Raw genomic sequence first — 14,671 nt, 5'->3', positions numbered from 1 at the left:
GAAGAATATAAAGCACTGCATAAATTATTAAATCACAGTTAGTCTCTGCACCTTTCTATAGTAGTCTCAGGTTTCATATATTGACTTGGTATTCCTTCAGTTCAAAGCACTTTAAAACACAATTAGAAAATTGTGCAGCCTTTCCAGTTGCAGCAGGGCACCAAATCCACAATAAGTTGTTGCTATTACTCAAACTCTGTTTGGATGCTGTCCTTTGTCCAAGGAACTCAAAAGTGTGCACAGGGTTATCTTGGAACAATCTGATGACCTACTTTAGGCTCAGAGACTGTCCTCTCCAAAGCCACCTAGACTATTTCAGAAGCCTGGATTTCAAGCCTGATATGTTCTTTAATGGCTATCTGATAGAAAGTGAAACAGGGCTACCCCGAAATAGGGCAGCCATATAGAAGCACGTCAGGTTGTAATTTCAAAAGACAATTACTTTTTACAAAATTGCATTCCCACCACCCTGTCCCTAAATGGCCAGAGAACCCATGCTTTTCAACTTCCAGTTGAGCTGAGCACCGAGTCACAGAATTGTAAAGTTGGAAGGGACCCACAATGGTCCCCTAGCCCAACCTCATGCAATGGAGGAATTGCCCAACTTGGGGTTCGAAGCTAAGAGATTAAGAGTCAGAGTGTCTGTTCGAGAGAAAGAAGGAAATGTTTGTTGGGGGCAAGACTGGCCTTCTGGAGCTCTAACAACCTATGACATCCTTGAGGTGAAGTCCTTTCCCTGAACTATGGGAGGCGGTTTCAAGGAAGAGTGGAAAGGGGGAGGGAATTACCAGAACCCCCAGATCCCAAATATAGCAATAAAGTACTAGGGTTTGATGCGGGTGCTACAAGGCTCCTGAAAAGGCACACACTCTTGTGAGCAATTAACTGTTTAGAACCAGTTGCAATAACTGCTGCATCTCCAGCAGAAGCACATCACTGCTTTGAGTAGCGATGCAGGACATGCAACCCCCTTTCCCCCAATGGTGCTTGAATAACCAAACGGAATTTTGCTAATCTAAGTGGATTCATTCATTGCTCCCTTCACTCTGTACTTCTTCCTACCGATCAGGTTTTTTCTTCCATTGCAATGCTTTCCCCGTCTTTTGTTATTGCTTTCCCCATCTTTAGTTATTACAATAATTAGCCTGAAGAACAACCACATCTCAAGAAGTTGGGAGGAAAAATGGGCTTGGCAACTCAAAACGCGAAAACTTTTGACATCTCTTTTTTTAGGCTGGGAAGGAATTACCGTAACAAGCAGCTTTCCCCTTACTTTAAATTATCAAGTAGCTGTGGTATCCCAGCACTCGTTCACATGAATGGTTTTTCATAACATGGCTCTAACTCACTTTACACCGAGCAAGCATTGAATAACCAGAAAATGAATAATGAAAGCTACACTTAAAAAGACACCCAAACAAGTTAAGGTATGACAACATACAGTGCAAGTGGAGATGAATTTGAAAATCACTCCAGATAAGCAAAGAAATGCAAAAGTTCATGTAGTGGCTATGAGTGGAAACTCAAAAGTCTCCAGCTGAAATTTCCCCTTATCCATGAAGTCAGAAAAGCAAATAGGAATAGGAGTATTTCCACCTTGTGAGTGTTGTAAGAGCTACAGTAACACAGAATATTAGTAAGCAGAATTATTACCTAACAACTCAGTGCTTTTTGTTGAAATTATTGCATTTAATAAAATATACTTTATTAAGCTTAACTGGCACAGAGCGTGAAGACTGATCTAGTGACTTCTTGTACTAAAAAATAATAATACTCAGTGTCCTTTTTTTTTTTTTTTTGCCATGCTCTGCTGCAGGAAAAAATAAATAAAATCCCAGAGCAGCTTTCAAGTATCAGTAGGAAGACTGTCCCTGCTGTTAGGCCTACAATCTAGTAGATACACAAAACAAAAAAATGGATTAGCATATGGAACTCATGTGTGAGTAAGCCCTGGCATCCTTATGAACAGGGAAGCCCATGACTGGCTAGAGCTCCATGTGCTCCAAAAATGCACATGTGGAGCATGAGAACTGTGCTGTTTGTGAAATGGCGCTTGTCAGTTTCGTGGCAATTTTTAAAAGACAGAATGTTCTCTAAATTCTGGAAAGTAAACAGATCAGAAATGCAGTAAGTGCTCCCACTTATTTTTGCACGATAAGTAAAACCTCTGTTCATTAAATATCAGACAGCCAATTTTTATTCTACAAAAGATGACTGTTTGGACAGAAAGACATTCTTTTAATCTAGCGACGTCTGGGCATTCTGTGTTTATGAGTGGGAGCTCCCTTTAAAACGAACATAAAAGGACAAAGCTTACAGAAGAAGCCCATCCACAGTCAAGAAAACAATAAATAACAGAATAAGATCAGACAGATAATACAACAACACTTTACACTTCTCTCTTTTTTTTAAGTTCAGAGGTCCCATTTCTTCTTAAAAGCATGAAAAAGCCGTACATATTGTAGCAATCATATAATTAAGATTTCAGAAGAACAACCGATGGGAGTGTGGGGGGAACTATGATAACAAACGCCTACTTTAACATATTTGGGCAGCAAGTCCCACACAGATCTCTGAGAACACAATAATCTCTCTTCATGTTGGGATTCCCACAAGTTAAAAAGAGCTTCTTCTTCTTCTTCTTAACTGTGGGTTCCCATTATCCTATGGAAAATCTGCTAAGGTCCAGAAAGCTAAAAATAAAACAATGACGATCATACCAAATCCGACCAAAATTTATGATTGGGCTGGGTTAACAATAATTGGAAAGGAAAGGAAGGAAGGAAGATGAAACAGCAACAGAAACATGAACAACAACAACCAGAGGCAGGTAACCACCTATGTCCTATAATCAATGGAGTCATTCCAAGTGATAAGAGTGGAGTAAGATTTTTGTAGGGTAGGACATGTCAAGCCAGAGGTGGAGGAAAGGCAGGAGGGAAGGCAACATAAGATCAGCAGCCAGCAGTGAGCATATGGGGGGGGGGGGGAGGATGTGCATATTTGTCCATTTCTCCTTCATGTCACTTCTGCAACAGTTCACTCCTAAGGCCATTGCCTTTTTGCATCAATCTAAAACCTCTTTTTCTTGCAAAGCGAATTACTAAGTTGCACCAATGATTGCACAGGTTACCATCAATGAATGAATACAAGAAAAGCTGTTCTGGAAGCTAACGGGGGCCTTTGTAAAAGTCATTGCCGCAGGACACTTTTGACACACCTGCAAGTGAGTAATGTCTGATAAACAATTAAATCTGAATGGTTATTTTATTGCACTCCCAAGGTAGATGTCAACATCTTTACCAGTTTTGCTTTCTTTAAACAAACAACAACAAACGTAAGGCGAACCTGCTGGACCAGACCAAAGGCCCAGCTAGCGCGGCATCCTGTTCTCCCAGTGCCAACCAAGGAAAGCCCAGAAGCAGTACCTGAACACAACAGTACTTTCCCCACATGTGACTTTATTTTATTTATTATTAATTTTCTATTCTACTCTTCTGAGCAAGGGAAACCAGGGCAGCAAACATCAAAATATTAAAATAGTACAATTTAAAATAAAATAAACTCACGTTTAAAAGAATGTAAAACATTTAAAAACAATTCAGAACACCCCCCCCACAAGCCATTGCATACCTTCAATCAGTTGCTAAGATTAGCACTTCCCAGATTTCTGGTTTTATCACACATTTTAATAGTCAGCTGTGACTATAAACAGACATGTTCTATGTGTGGAAGGCATCCTGATCAAACAGACCAGTTCCACTCACTAAGTAATAAAAATATAATATAATAATAAAATTACTTATACCCTGCTCATCTGGCCAGGCTTCCCCAGCCACTCTGGGCGGCTCCCAACAGAATATTAAAAACACAATAAAACATCAAACATTAAAAACTTCCCTAAACAGGTACATCTGACGTAGTTAGGAACCTTGCAAGCTGTCTTACACCCAGGCAGAACAATGGTCCGTCCAGCTCAGTATTGTCTAAACTGATTAGTAGAGGGTGGAGACATGGGGAATGAACTGCTCATGCAGCAAAGCATAACCTGCACTGCTGAAGGCCAAATGACACACGGCCACATCTGCATAGTTCTGTCTGAGTATTTAACAATAATAATAATAATAATAATAATAATAATAATAATGAATTGTCACCATAGGGGCTCCAATCTAGACTGGGACCCTACAGTAAAAGAAATTAGGGGGACTTCTTTCTTGGTCCTGATTTGGAATAAAAGGTCCTACTGAAACTTAAGTCATAGCTAACTTAGCTTGCAATCCTTTAATCTCTACTCACAAGCAAGTTCCATGAGTCTGATGGAATGTACTCCCAAGACAAGTGGGTATAGGACTGCAGCCTTAGTCCAATGCGTGGGTAAAAGTTTATTGAGTATTCTGATCCAATGCTATGGGGGTATTCAGAACTGTGGAAGGAGGACCTCATAAGATGTCTGGATGGTGGGGTGGCAACTTTTCGTTTCCATGTCTGAGACTCGTATGGAGTAATTATTTTGTTAAGATGAAAGTCAGCTACACAGTGTAGCAATGCTGAAGCTACGTAGGCGTAGCGAGTGATCTGTTGTTAAATGAGAGACTTTTGAGAGTCTTATAAATGTTGCTTGGTACTTTCCAAAAGGAGATGAGTCAAATAAATAAGTAACTGGAAGTATCCTTAAAATAATTCAAAGCAAAAGCTAGGAGGATAGAAATGGGAGAAGAATACACATAGAAGAATACTCGTGCAGCAATGCAAAATTATGACATTGCACTTCTGCATTTTAAGAGGGTCACAGAACATCATCCAATGAAGACATAAAGGATCATTGTTCTCCTATGCAACACAACTGCCCACAGGAAATTAACATGGCCCTGAGAGGCTTTGAGACATGCTTTAGAAATCTAATTCCGTACTTTTTACAGCAGATTTGTAGATTTTATCTTTAATATATCCTAGATGGATGCTGTGTCTCCCGCTTTCCCCCTTCTTTCTCTTTATCTGATTGCTGGGAAAAGGCTGAAATAATTATCATCTTAATTGAGAATGAGGTTGTTGGGTTTTTTTAAGTCTTGGAGAAGGTTTTCACATTCTAAAACTGAGGAATCATAACTCATACTCTCAGAAGGTAAAATCCACTGCCAATCAAATTGCTGCTAGTTGCTACGTCCCATGGAAAACGTATCACACTTCTTTACCGCTAACCAGTCAGCTCCTATATGTATGAAGGGAGACACAAAATCTAAAATCAAATGGCAACTAGTCCTACATTTAGAAAACAGAGCAGGATAATAACAGCCTGCTCCATTGCCCCCGTGATGTGCACTGCCCCCCTCATTTATGAGCTAAACAAGTGCAAACTGATCCTGCAAAAGAAGTTGCTTTGCAACCTAATCCAACACGGTGTGCAGTCGCAGTCCCTCAGAGGATTGGATATCAAGGCATAAGTGGGAAGGAAATCTATCCTTTCTGGAATTTCTAGAATCCAATGTCAGCTCTGGAGCAGCAGGTTTTACATCCGTTCATCAGACTGCTTTAAAATTCCTTAACTATAGTTTGTGCTGCAGCAGACCAGAGAAGCTCTCCTGAGTTACACGTTCATCATTGTCATCTGTGGGCCCTAATTATATGCTGGGGCCTTTTAGAAAACCTGTCTGTAAAAAGAAATAGCTGAGTATGGAATATTGGCTGATTTTGTAGTCCTTGCTTGTTGATTTATAGCTGCCTTGGTCAACCTGGTGCCCTTCAGATGTTGTTGGACTACAACTCCCATCAGCCCCAGCCAGCTCTTCTTAATTTCATTTATCTGTCTCTTTCCAGGAGTGACTTTGAAATATACTCAGAGTCGCAAAGTGATTTCATGCTCTTTATTCAGCTCATAGTGGTGAGGAGGAATGAATGAATGTCCCCTCAAAGTATCTGCTTTATATACATTATTTACACAATGGGCTGCACATGATTGGCTAATTCTGGAATTCTACTGTAAGCCAATCAGGTTGTGGATTCACTTATATCTGGAGTATGATTGGGTGGTTCCTGCCAACCAATCATACTGCTGCATTGTTCTAGGACCAATCAGACCGCTGCAATTTGGATCCTATTGTTCTAGGACCAATCAGACTGCTGCAGTTTGGATCCTATTCAACTCAGTACATAACAGACTTATAGATTCATTATAGCATGGGCTTTTTTTCCAGATGGAACTCGCCAGGACTCAGTTCTGACACCTCTCAGGTGTGCGCCATTGGCATTCTAAAAGAACGAGAGATGTTCATGGTGAGTTCCATACCTCTTTTTCTAGAAAAATAGTGCTGATTATAGCCATTACGTAACTATCCTCTAGGGATAACATGCTTAATAAAAACGTTTTGTTTTTTTTAAAGGAATCAACTTTCAGTGAACAGCAGCAGCAGCAGCATAGTATTTCAAGCATTAAAAACATTGAATGAAAGGCTCAAAAACCTACCGTATTTTTCGCTCTATAAGATGCACTTTTCCCCTCCTAAAAAGTAAGGGGAAATGTGTGGGCGTCTTATGGAGTGAATGCAGGCTGCGCAGCTATCGCTGAAGCCAGAAGAGCTAGAGGGATCGGTGCGCACCGATCCCTCTTGCTCTCCTGGCTTCAGGGATAGCCATGCAAAGCCTCTTGAGTGCAGCCGAACCGCTCCTGCCTCTTTGCTCAAGAGGCTTTGCGTTGCTTTCTTGTTTCTTGGTTTTGTCCTCTAAAAACTAGGGGCGTCTCATGGTCGGGTGTGTCTTATAGAGCGAAAAATACGGTAATTTCCAAATCTAATTTCCAAATTATTCCAGATGCAGAATTGCTATCTCTCTTTTTTTTTTTTAACATGACTGTTGGCAGTTAAAGTGGTTCTAGATTCAATACTAGTAGGAAATGATTTTTGTTGTCAAGTTAGACAACAAATTCTGGATGTTATCCAGTGGGTAAGCAGCCTTGCCAAAAAAATTAAAAACTGTATCATGTGATTACAACAACAAAAGCGATTATGACAACAAAGCACACACACACACAATTTCAAAAATTGAAATCTACCCCAATTTTATATTTCCTAGTTAGGTCTGGAACAATACTTGCCAAGGAGCCCCATGGCCAGCAGTTTGATCAAGATCGTAGACCTGCCCCTGTTCAATGCATTCTACGGTCACTCAAGAACCAATTTCCTTATGAGTTTTATTTAAGGCTAGGTCAAAGCTTTATTCCTTTCTCTAGGTGAAAAGGAGTTTCAAAGCTGCAGAGGAGTTCTGAGGTGCACTGTTTGGGTCGTATGTGGCATGGATGTAGAAACTGTTTCCTTACAGATGTTGGATACCAACTCCCCTCAGCCCCAGCTACCATGACCAGTTGTCAACCATGATGAGAACAACAGCCAGAGGACCACAGGTTCCCCAAAGTACTGATGCTAACTCACAAAAAAGTCCAATCGCCTAATAAACCTAATAACGAGGAAGGACAGCATTAGTCTTAGCATTATATGTTTTGCCTTGTATTAATTTGTTCCTGTGAGCCTGTCTTGTAAGCCGCAAAACCTCGGTTTTTCTCCTTTAATTGGAGCATATGATTTACAGCTTTCTTCTGTAGCTTTTATGAAAGACATTTTTAGCTGTCCCGTGTGAGTTGCTAACATCTGCACTGATGAAGAAATTGCAAAAAGGGGGGGGGGGAGGGAATGCATCTCACAAAGGATTACAACTATCAGATTTTTAAAGAGCAGTTATATATTATAATTTGATGTGCTGATAGTTTTTGAAGTACAGTCCAATGTAAACTTCAAAAGATAATGAATATTTCATTACCATGGAGCTGACAGAAAAAGTTCAGAATTAGGACAGTTAGACTATATATAACCACTTAAACGGCCTCAACCGTATTTAGAGGCTTCAATTGTATTTCCTGATTGGTTATGAACTGTCCTTTTCTGCCCTGCAGTACTGAGGGATGTTGGTGAAAACTGCAGGCGCATCAAGATCTATCAAGGAGGGCACCAGGAAGCCTCTCTGGAGTGGAGGTTGACGGCTTCCCTAATGCCTCGCTTCCTCTGCCCCATGACAACTTCCACTCTTCTGATCTCCAAAATAAATATTTTATTCTTCTTTCTGCTCAGCATCCTGAAGGGTGTTTATTTTATTTTATTTCATAAAAAATATTCATTTTTGCCAGAGTTCCACTGTGGGTGGGCTTGCAGCGAAACAATGCTGAATGAAGATGCCCTATTTTTCTGAACTGGGAACTGACTAGGGAGATTTCAAAAGCAATTAATCCTACAAACCCAGCTATGCTGGTTTGGGAAAGACCTTTGAGAGGAAACATCAACATGCTGTGTGGAAAGTGTGCCCTCCCAAAGAAAAACCACCATCCAGCCTTTGTGGAAATATTTAGACTGAAGGGCAGGATACAAATCCATTAAGTTCATACATGCACCCACCGTTTGCTTGGTTCTTGTGCCTCACTGCTGATCAGCCTGCTCTCCTTCCCATTGGGTAGTATTTTTAAAAGCAGGAGCATAATGCATATTACTGGCTAGAGCAGTGTTTCCCAACCTTAGGTCTCCAGCTGCTGTTGGACTACAACTCCCATCATCCCTAGCTAGCAAGACCAGTGGTCGGGGATGATGGGAATTGTAGTCTAAAAACTGCTGGAGACCCAAGGTTGAGAAACACTGGACTAGAGGATATCAACCCAAGGCGGATCTACACTCATGGTTTTTAAAGTTAAGGAAGGGTTAAGGAATGGTTTTGATAATACCGACGTCCTACTTTTTACGTTCGTAATTCATTATTAACTTGTCTTTTTAATCACTTATTTTTTAATCATTTTATGCTGCTATATCGGTGAAACACTGCTCGTTATGTCCCTATGCAGTGTTTTACCTTTTCTTTTTTACTGCATTCAAACTCTGACCTCCCTCCATTGGTATTTGAGGGGCAGATAACAAAAGACAAGAGGTGGCGGGGGGTTTAAATGGTGACCCCAGAGTGGAGCAGAGTAACCAGCATGGAAAGAATCAGCATTTTGGAAAATCATATGGCCGGGTATTACTTACATTTGACGGGGGGAGGGAGGGGGATCACCAAGCTAAAAAACGTTTTAATTAACAAGGACGTGGGTGGCGCTGTGGGTTAAACCACAGAGCCAAGGACTTGCCGATCAGAAGGTCGGCGGTTCAAATCCCTGCGACGGGGTGAGCTACCGTTTCTCGGTCCCTGCTCCTGCCAACCTAGCAGTTCGAAAGCACGTCAAAGTGCAAGTAGGAAGGTAAACGGCATTTCCGTGCGCTGCTCTGGTTCACCAGAAGCGGCTTAGTCATGCTGGCTACATGACCCGGAAGCTGTACACCGTCTCCCTCAGCCAGTAAAGCGAGATGAGCGCCACAACCCCAGAGTCGGTCACGACTGGACCTAATGGTCAGGGGCCCCTTTACCTTTACTTTATGCCCTGTTTTAAAAGTTTTAAAATGACATATCTAATGTCGTTCTATTAGGATGAAATAATGTTAAAGGGGTTGATGTAGATCCAGCCCCAGTGGTGATAGTTAAAAAGGATATTTCTGAGAACACCTTCCCAAAAGCTGGCATTAGTATATATTAATCAATGAAAGTGCACGGGGAGCAAATCTGAGCAGGGCTACAAGGTGCAAGGGAAGAGTTAAGCACCCGCTCCTTCTCATGCTGCCCATCTACTCTGACTGGCCCAGCTCCTCCAAACATTGAGGAATTCATCTACATACACACTATTGGTTTGCTTAACCCTTTCCCCGCACACCACATCCTTGCTCCAAATTGCCCCCCTCCTCTACGCATCTTTTGGGGCTTAAAGAGGGGAGATACACATTCAAAAACTGAATGGGATGGACACACTACGTGCAATGCACGAATGTCAAGAAGACTCATGTATTTATTGTGTTAGCCATAGCATGTGGCACAGTTGCCTCAATTTGCAAACTGGGTAACTATACGGTTAAATTTTCTGGCGGCCTATAAAAATCACTAAGCTGAAAGTAGTGACTAGTTGAAGTAATTAATCAAGGAGATAACCTTTGAATGCATTGCTCTTTTCAGGAATATGGTTGCTAGTTAAATATGAACATCTGGGAAGCCATTATGAATTCACTGTGCATAAACCTACTGACCTGTACATAAAACTCCATTTTATTACAAAGAAATTAAACGTAATAAGGAATGAAACAACAGCAAAAGTGTGCTTTCCTTTGCACCGTTCCCAGTCTCCTGCTCACTAATTACAAAAGACAGCAACACCTTGACAAAAGTTTGGGATACTTAAGTACAATATGTTTTATTTGTGTGGACGGTATAAGGCGCATAAGCATAGAGGTGTGTGCATAAAGAAAACTCATGTCCTTTGATACCTGCTCACATGAAATGGGAATGATTCTACAGAGAAGCAGATGAAAGATCCCAACATTTTTCAGGGGCTCAAAGCAGTGATTACATCAAAGTTTGGAGATGGGGCCCATGCGAAGCCAAACCATGGTGAAAATACTCAGGACTTTGTTTTCTTTTTATCTTTGGCTCTCGCTGTTGCATCAGGTAAGGGAACAATGAACAGAGCATCTACTGGCGTATGTGGATCCCCATTCAGCAAGGGCCACTGTCAACGCTGCCTCAGGTCCTAGCTCACAGAGGACCAACGCCAGTTGCTCTTTATAAACAAAAGTCTTTATTGTGGTTCATTGTTGGTTTGACATCCGTGGCGCGCAGCGCTACGTCTGAGTCCTTAGACCGGCGAAGCTCCGTCTGACTCCTCCCCTCCCCTACACCAGTTCAAGACCCGAGCTTTGCTCCACCTCTTCCTCTCCTCCTTCTGCTCCTTTCTCCTCCGGGTCCTCCTGTCCTCTGGGGTTACCTCCTTCCTACTTTCTTCGGAGGCGGATTCTTCTGACTCCTCCCCACCCTTCCGGCGGGCTTTAGGACCTGGCTCCCAATCCGGGTTTTCTGCTGGCCCGCGCGCCTCCACATTTGAACTTGGCGCGCGCGCCCAGCCGCCTACTTTCCTCCTAATGGCTACACTGCTCCCCTCACTGCTTTCTCCTTCAGGAAGGCTGGCCGGACCTGCTCTTCCCTCCGCCCCTCCACTCTCTGACGGAGGCGTGGTCAGTCCAGCCTCACTCTCTCCTCCTGCAGGAGGAGGCTCTTGTTTTAATCCGTGGGATTCTTCCCCCCCCGCTACGCTCTGGTGGGGAAGCTACCCCTGATTTCCAGCTGCCGCTTGGAGACTCCCCACTGGCCCCCCTTGCCCTGCCTCTGGGGGCCCCCTTCTGGGAATCCTCTGATTCGCTGGAGAGACTCATGGAATCTCTCTGATCACTGGCATACCCTCCTGAGCTCCCCTCAGATTGTTCCCCTTCGCTCTCCATCTCCTCCTTCCCCTGTGGCTCAGCCCCTGAGCCCCTGACAGCCACGAAAACAGAAATCTACTTCTCTGGCCCCAGCTGGATTTGGACATCCAAAACATGTTGCCACTTAGAAAAGTACCTTTTAAAACAGGCCTGAAGAATCAGGTATTGAGACAGAACAGAACAGAACAGGGGCCCCAAACACAAAATGTTCCAAGCATTGCTGCCTCAAATTTTCAAGTTCTATTTGGGTTTTTGCTTTGTTCCTGCCTTTACATTGGTTTTTATTGTGTTGCATTCGCATGTGTATGTGTAACAAAAATCCTAAACAGTTTTCCTTCTTCTTCACCTGCTCACTGTGAAGATTCAAAATAAAGCTAATCATATGTGTGCAAAACACCCAAACTTTTAATGGGAGCAAGTGTTTGTGTTGGATATACGGTACCTCGTATCTAGTACGAAGAACTAAAACCAAACAAGTGGTTGATTCTAACTGAGTGGGAGAATTAAAAGCAGTACTTAACAATACAAAATCCTGCCACTTCACTTCAAACACATTGCTACCTTTTGCCTGGGGGAAAAAAAAATACATTTGGAGATAATCACGCCTTCTTGCCGGGGCAAGATGAGAAATTAGGGAAACCCTGAACAAAGCTGCCAATTAGCACTATCATTTCAAACCAAAAGGAAGAACTGATATAATTGAGCTTACAGATGAGATGCATGGCTGCCCAAGTTAAATGGTACAGTGACTTCCTCCGTGAAATTCAGAAGAAAAGCGAGAAGCAAATATCGGAAAGCACTTCAGTTTTACATCTAAAACTGGAGCTGGAGAACAAAAGCATACAGCTCTGCAGTTTTCAAAAGCTATGACTCAGCAATACCTCATCCCCTTTCCCAGCTTTCCATTCCCTAAGAAACTACAGCCACCCGTCTTTGTATATATGAGGCAAAATCTATGGGAATAGCTGTACAGGCACAATGTTTCAAAACCTAAGGCTCCAAAAAGTTAACACAAGCCTTCATTTTAACACTTGCTGCCCTGGGAGATGCTTTCTTCAGCTTGCCTAAGGATTCTGCAAACAGTTGCCAATTTTCAGTTTTCCACTGGATAATAAATACATTTTATTGCTATTATTAAATAGATGTTCGTTCGACTTCCCTATAAAAACTTTGTATTCAAACCAACTGACAAATCCCAACATCTCCCCGCACTCTGCTGTGTATCAACAACCATCAGTAAAAGTATAAAATATAAATTCACACGCATAAACACAAATCATACCTAAACCACTCTTAAAACACATGGCAGTGACAACAAAACAAAGTACAAAAGCAGCCGACCACTTTGAAACCAAATGCCTGCTTGGGGCTTAAGCACACATCTAAAAATGGGAAGTGAAGGAAAACAGATTTGCACATATAATAATAATCAGTACAGCCTCTGATTATATGCAAAAGGAAGAAAAAAGTTGCGCAGTTTTACAGGAACAGACATTTTGGAAAAGCAACATAAAAGAAAAAAAGACATGAACAGAAAAACTGAGCATGGCTATGCATCAATTGATCTTGACAAGTGCTCAAAGTGTTGCCTTAGTTTGCAGTTCCATAAATACTATCTGAGAATAAGTCCCATTGAACTGAGGGGGCTTATTTCCAAATAGATATGTATAGGATTCCATGGGACACAAGAAAGTTAACTGATCTCCTAAGTATACTTCAAAAGATATGGGGTTATAAATTAGTGAAAGTCTTAATCAGGCATCCCCAACCCATGATCCCTAGCTAACAGGACCAGTGGTCAGGGATGATGGGAATTGTAGTCCAAAACATCTGGAGGGCTGAAGGTTGGGGATGCCTGGTCTTAATCATATGGAAATAAAACATTATTACTGCCTCTGAGTCTAGGAGTAAAATGATCTATGATCATAAATAAATCTTGTCAATGATAATTTTGATCAACTGATAATTAAAAGCATGACAGATATGTAACTATAAATGCCATAGATGGAACAAGTAACAGATATAAAAAATAAGTGTTAATTTCTATTTTTAAAATAATCATAGTAAGGACGTCACAACACATGTTTAATTCAGTAAGTGATGAATCACTTTATATGAGCAACGAGATACTGCTAATACAGTTAAAAACAATGCAACAGAGTACTGGGGGTGATTTAGAGACCCCCAAATATTATAAAATATTACACACTAGTTTTGCCTGTGAGAAATATCTATTCCCTCATCATTTATTTCATCATGTGCTATGATTAAATACTTCCAGTGCTAATTAACCATTGGTTTCAATAACTTTAAAACTTGAATACTATGTGGTTACCAGTTTTGGAACAAGTCAGAACCTTAAACCAACTTAAACCATGGTTTAATATCGAGGTTTGTACCAAATGGGAAACTATGGTTAATTGGAGATTTAAGACCTCCATTCAGACATGCCAGAAAGAAAAGAAGGAAGTGGCTGTGGGAGGCACAAGACTTGTTCATATCTGGTTATTACACCAAGATATGAGAGTCTGAACCTAGCCTTTGTCATAACAAGAAATGACAGTAATTTTGATGCCTCAGAAAGTACCAGCTTCACTAATCTAATTATATTTTCAACATCTACAATTTAGGGACCTGTTTTGAAGGGTGCAAACAGAAGGACCAAACATGATTTAAAGGTGTGTTGGCTGAATATATCCATAGGACTTAAAAAAAAATATATAGCATCTTGATGAAAATTATATTTAAGGGTTTTATTTAGGCTGCTCAATAACAGTGTTCTCTGGGCAGCTAACAATATAAAATACAATACCATAAAACAACAAATTGTATCATAAAAAAATTACAGCAGAGATAGCAATAAAACCAGTTTTACAGCATGACTGAAAATACACAGCCTATAAACAGACTAAGACCAGAAATTATCTAAAGTTGTGGGAGAATTAAAAAAAAACCCCCAAAACAAAACAACTTCATAAACATGGCTCCATGTACAGCTCTCTGAGAAGGGCATTCCACAGCTGGGGTGCCACCATGGAGAAGGCCCTACTGAGAAGCAGATTTCAAGATTGGGATAGATATATGTGAAGCTATCTTTCAGGAATCAAGGTCCTAAGCCATTGATTGTTTTAATGGGTCACAACAGCACTTTGCATTGGGCCCAGAAACTGACTGGGGACTAGTTTGGGACTACAGTTTCTAGGCAGTCTTCCGCAGCAGCCCCACATACAACATATCACAAGAATCTAAATGAGAAGTTTCCAGAGCATGGGCAACTGTGGTGGTGGATATCTCCATCCAGA

General features: G+C 41.3%; 1 protein-coding gene and 1 long non-coding RNA gene across 4 annotated transcripts in view; one reads left to right on the top strand and one right to left on the bottom strand.

Moving 5' to 3' along the window:
* Window positions 1–14,671, bottom strand: part of RNLS (renalase, FAD dependent amine oxidase) — a 106,656-nt gene that overhangs the window by 70,672 nt on the left and 21,313 nt on the right. The gene's annotated exons all lie outside the window — the stretch shown is intronic.
* Window positions 2,376–7,767, top strand: LOC308476787. The gene is made up of 3 exons (XR_013986095.1): window positions 2,376–2,830; window positions 3,129–3,226; window positions 7,226–7,767. It is a non-coding gene; the product is annotated as an uncharacterized lncRNA (long non-coding RNA).

The sequence above is a fragment of the Podarcis pityusensis genome (genome assembly GCF_964106645.2).
Source record: "Podarcis pityusensis genome assembly, chromosome: 5".
NCBI classification, from domain to species: Eukaryota; Metazoa; Chordata; class Lepidosauria; order Squamata; family Lacertidae; genus Podarcis; species Podarcis pityusensis.
Note: the sequence above shows the minus strand (reverse complement) of the source record. Positions and strands in the feature narration are given on the sequence as shown.